This window comes from Stegostoma tigrinum, unplaced genomic scaffold (assembly GCF_030684315.1).
Source record: "Stegostoma tigrinum isolate sSteTig4 unplaced genomic scaffold, sSteTig4.hap1 scaffold_120, whole genome shotgun sequence".
Taxonomy (NCBI): Eukaryota; Metazoa; Chordata; class Chondrichthyes; order Orectolobiformes; family Stegostomatidae; genus Stegostoma; species Stegostoma tigrinum.
The window spans coordinates 247,836-252,951 of record NW_026728069.1 but is presented as its reverse complement, the minus strand read 5'-3'; the positions used below and the strand labels follow the sequence as shown (position 1 = coordinate 252,951).

The window sequence follows — 5,116 nt, the reverse complement described above, 5'->3', positions numbered from 1 at the left end:
CCACCTCTCTTCGGAACAGATGTGAATGAGACGCACATTTTGGTGCAGACAATTTCAAAATCCTAAATAAGAAAAAAAAGTCAGAGATCACAGAAAACCTACTGTATACACAGTGACCGTTCGGCCCATTAAGGCATGGAATGTCCCCAGCATGATCTGCGGAACCAGCAGGCTGCTCTGCTGCTTCATGTTCCAGGCAAGATGCATTGTTCACTCTTTTCACTGAAAGCGAATGAAGATCGTTACCCTATTGCTGCTGTGAAATCAAATCCTCCATTAATTCTTACCACAGTTATTTGCTGTGATGGTGAAAAGGAGGATAATTGCGATGTGAAATTTTGTTAAATTTCTCTCATTTCCTTCATTTCTGTCCTGGAGAAGGGAACTGATGAGCCGCTATCTCAATCCGCTGCAATCGTTGCCGGGCAGGCACACCCACACTGTTGATCAGAAGGGAAACCCAGCCCCTTTGAGATTGTGATTGTTAATCATCACTTTTCATGGGTCATTCTCATCCTTTCTTTCATTTTCCTTATGAGAGCATTTTCCGGAAAGTGGCGTTGGACTAAACTCCCAGTATAGTGGAAGCGCAGTTTGGGATTGCCCCGCTTCCACTTGTGCAAGTAGTTCATGACACAAACAAGCCGAGCTGTCTCACAGACAGCATTTATGCTTTGGTGTGTCTGCAACTGCGTTCGCCTTGTCATTTTAGCCTCGGCTGCACGTTAAGACCTGTCTATGTTGGGTTTCGCTCGATTCATGATGAGCAAATATGGTTATCTTCTGGCAGCCAAAAAGCACCCTGGAGAATGGGTCATTGGGTTAAGAGTTGAAAAGCACTGCGTCCCTGGGTGGGCTCGAACCACCAACCTTTCAGATAACAGCCGAACGCGCTAATCAATTGTGCCACAGAGACTGGCTCTACTGGCATTTGCCAACAAACAATTAAATTGGGAATGAGCAAGTGTCGCTTCGTCGAGATGGACAGCTTGAAAAGAGACACTTCGGTGCACCTCTTCCATGCTGGCCAGATATTTGAAATTAATTTAACCCCATTTGCCAGCATTTGGCCCTTATTCATGTACATTTCATCCACGGTCTCCCTTTATGAGCTCCATTTTTAACATTAGTAAGCAACTCTTGGAAAAGTGTCAAGTGCAGATTTCCTTTCATCAAACGATGTTGACTCAGTTTGACTGCGGTCATCTTTGGTGAATGTTCCGCTATTTCTTCCTTTACATTGTTCCCTAGCATTTTCCAAATGACAGATAAGCAATTGGTACAGATGTTAGCCATTTGGCCAATCAGGTCAGCTATACATTTTAATGAGGTCCAAGCTGATCTGGTAATCCTCAACACCACTGTTCTGCCTTATCCACGTGGCCCTTGACTCCTGAAATGAATAAATGTCTGTCTGTCTCAGCCTTGAATATACCGAGCCAGGACAGCCTCTGTTTTCAAGAATTCCACAGATTTGCTTCTCCCTGAGTGTGAAAACACCCACCTTATCTTTGATTTAAATGGGCAACTCGTTTCCCTGAGATAACACACTCGGGTATAAATCAGAACACAACAAGCCTCCAAAGTTCGGTGTGAACTCACTGGCGTCCCCAGCCCCAGTTGTAAGTATTTGAAACATTTTGTTTCTCGGCCTCTCATTGAACCAACTACCCTGATTTGCACGTTAGATTTCCCAAAGATGAATCTGTTCCAAACGTACTTCGTTGGCTGCGATTTAGGTGGTGGTGAAAGGCGTGATTAAAATACAAGGACATAATTTTTTCTCGACCCATTGCCCTGGCAGTCAATCTCTCTGCTCATGGAAATGGATCCGTTCCATCCACTCTATCGTTCATCAATGTGTTTAGTTCAGTTCAATCCCACAACAGCCGACTCTGTTCTGATCAAGTACAGGGTGACAGGAAATATTAGGGTCGTGGTGCAGACATCACAAATCGAGCACTCACCTTTCCTGTTAGAACCATTTCATGAGAAATATTAACAGATGGTCAGTGGCCTGTAGTTGTAGCTAAGTGGTTAAGGCAATGGCTTAGAAATCCCTTGGGGTTTCCCCATGTAGGGTCAAATCCTGCCAGCTATATTTCTGTCAAAACAAGTGCATGTTTTCTCAGCTCTGGCATTGCATTGACATTCAGGGCACACATGCTGTGAACAAGAATCCAGCTGCACTCAAAACCTCACCTCTGTTTTTTATCCACCAATATCATTGGACCTGTTGAGTTTCTGCAGTATTCTGTGCGTTGGTTCTGCAACACTGCTGTTTTTTCGTGAAATAGCTCCAATTTCGGAAAAGTACAGCTGACACAAGACAATTATCATTCCATTCAAGGCAGGTGGGAGTTTGAATTCACTACGAGCCTGGTTTAAGGGCTGCTACAAGTGCTCGCCATTTTCTGTGATGCAAATGGCTGTCGCTTTTGACTGTGAAATGTGATGTTGGGGGTTTGAAGCCACTGAGGAAGGAACAAGAGCTGTTCTCAATCCACCAGTTCCCTTTTGATTGTACTGTTTCAGGCTTTAATGCAGTCAGGAAAATATTCCCCAAATGTAAATCTTGTCCGGTGAGTGACCAGACTGGTATTTTGATGTTGATTTCCTTACTTCCATAAAGAGCTGGGGATGCTTGGAGTCAGAACGATGAACAGACACTGCACTACAGGAGGGAGAAAACAGAGTTCTGAAGAGGTTCTGAAGACTTGGCTCAAATTATTGGGCCACAGTTGCTCCCAGATCTGCTGAGCTATTTTCCTGCTATTTATATTTTGCTTGCAAATGAATATTTGTTTTATCTGTTGGGCTAAATCAACCAGAATCACCATGTACCAAATTTAATACTTCAAAAATCTGCAGAGTGATTGGATTCAAACAAACCAGGCAAGAATTTATTCTGCCACAGCTCAACTGACCACCGAAGGCATCCTGCGAAGATAAACAGCATCATACCACTTGCAGTAATCATGGCCAAGTGGTTCCGGTAAAGGGCTCCAAATTTGTTGGGGCATCCCTGTGCTGGTTCAAATCCTGTTGACTGTGGCGGGGCGGTGGGGGGGGGGACTGGAGACAAGTGTGAGGGCTGTTTGTTCCCTCCATTTTGCATGCGACAGAATTCAAAGCAGTGGGAAACAAACTTTTCACTCAGGGCACCAGTGGTGGGGAGAAGGCAATTCACTGCCTGTCATTGCAGAACAGTCACGAACCTTCATAAAAGTCATCCAGTTTTGAGATATCCACTGTGAGCCATCTGCTGCGAAATAAGACTAGAACAGTCAGTCCTGAGAAAGGGTCAGCCAACCCACAGTGTTAACCCTGATTTTTCTTCACAAATACTGCCAGACCTTTTGAAATTTTCTGGAAATTTTGATTTTGTTCCAAGAACAGTCAAGGCCTTGAGTTCAACTGGTCAGACCCGATGGACTGAAGGTTTTATTTTTCTGTGGTGGAGCCCTCTATGATCATGTGTGGTCAGCTTCATTTGTGAAGTGACAGGACAGCGTTTTCAAAATGCACCCGAGCCAGGAAGGTGTCGAACTGACTGTGCCCTCATCTAGCAATCAGACACGTCATCCATTGGGATTGGGAATAACTGGCACTATGCATGTTCCTGGAATCAGTATCTGGGAGATAGGAAGATGCAATCCTGGTGTCTCTTCACCCAGCCATGTGATAACCCATCGCTTCTCAATCCGTTCCTTGTGCCTGACATTCCCTGGACCTGTTGCCAAGGTAAAGATTGAATTCACGATCTGCCTGCGTTTATATCGAGCAGCTCATTGACCTCGGAGCTGGGCTGTCAAAGGGAGCTGGAGGTGAGGCAGGGACAGAAGCAGAAAGAGATGTGACATGAAAATGTTTAGAGTTTGTTGTGGCCAAGTTCACACAGGTACGATGATACACTTGTGAAGGTCTGAATGGATTTCTCCTGTTCTCAGTTGGTCTGCTCTGAGCTGAACAGTAAAACGTCCGTTCTGAGATGAGAATAAACCGGTCAAGTAGAAACACATTACTTGCATAACAAAGTGTGCAGCTGGATGAACCCAACAGGCCAAGTAGCATCTTAGGAGCACATCCTGCTGCACACTTTGTTATCTCGGATTCTCCAGCATCTGCAGTTCCCATTATCTCTGAACACATTACTTGCAGTCTCTTTTGTCATGCCTGGCAGTAATTCCTGACGATCTTTCAGACGTGAATGACAAAAGGATCAGGATGTCAGAGGCTGCATCATGACACAGATACAGTTCACCGTTATTAGGGACAGATATCACCGATTGTGAGTAACTACAGAGAAATACAAGAGGCAGAGCCTCGCTGTGGACTCGATGGACTGAAAGGCTTCTTTCTGCGCAGGAATGAAGCAATGGGTTTATGACGTCACTCTCCCTGTCTCTGTGAGGGAGCGGGTGTGGGAGAAACAATGGCTCATTATTAACCCTCCCTTCCACGTTGTACTGTCTGCAGTCCCACAACTCAGGGCCATTGGGGGTGTCTCTCAGTGAGTGAGTGTTTCACTCAGATTCACTTAACATGGGACTTTTGGTCTCAGACATTAACTCCTGCTCAGGAAGCAGCAACGAAACCAACGCCTGCTTTGCAAAAGATTGCCTGCAGGATTTCTGTTTGAAAGCTAATCCTGAACATCAAACAGGCTGCACCAGAAAGGGGCTTATTTTAATTCACATGAGGGAAGAATGCCCTGTGACCATTTCTCTGTTTCCTGTTGGCACACCATCTTTCTATCTCTCAGATAACAGACATTGAGGGAAAGTTCACATTTTGATAATTACGTGTGTGTATGTATGTAACTGACTCACCCACCTCAAGTGTCTGAAGAGGAGGAATTCGAAAGGGCACTGACATCTCTCAGCACTGGTTGCAGGCAGAAAAACAATAATTTAATGAGAGGGCCCGGCCCTGGGGTAATGGACAAACAGCAGCGTCCCAGCAGCAGGGAGACAGAATGAGAAGATGATGGTCTGGAAACTGTTTGCTCCTTGGAATTCCTGAAGCAATGTGGGATTTACGTCACATGAAGCGAGTCTCAGCTGGTTGAGGACTGGCCCCTGTGATCTACAAGTGGCTCTTTGGTCCGGCGTAG

At 45.3% G+C, this 5,116-nt stretch overlaps 1 non-coding gene across 1 annotated transcript; it reads right to left on the bottom strand.

The window, feature by feature from the left end:
- Positions 1-842: 842 nt before the first annotated feature.
- On the bottom strand, positions 843-916 carry trnan-guu (transfer RNA asparagine (anticodon GUU)). The gene has a single exon. It is a non-coding gene; the product is annotated as a tRNA-Asn (tRNA).
- Positions 917-5,116: the final 4,200 nt, after the last annotated feature.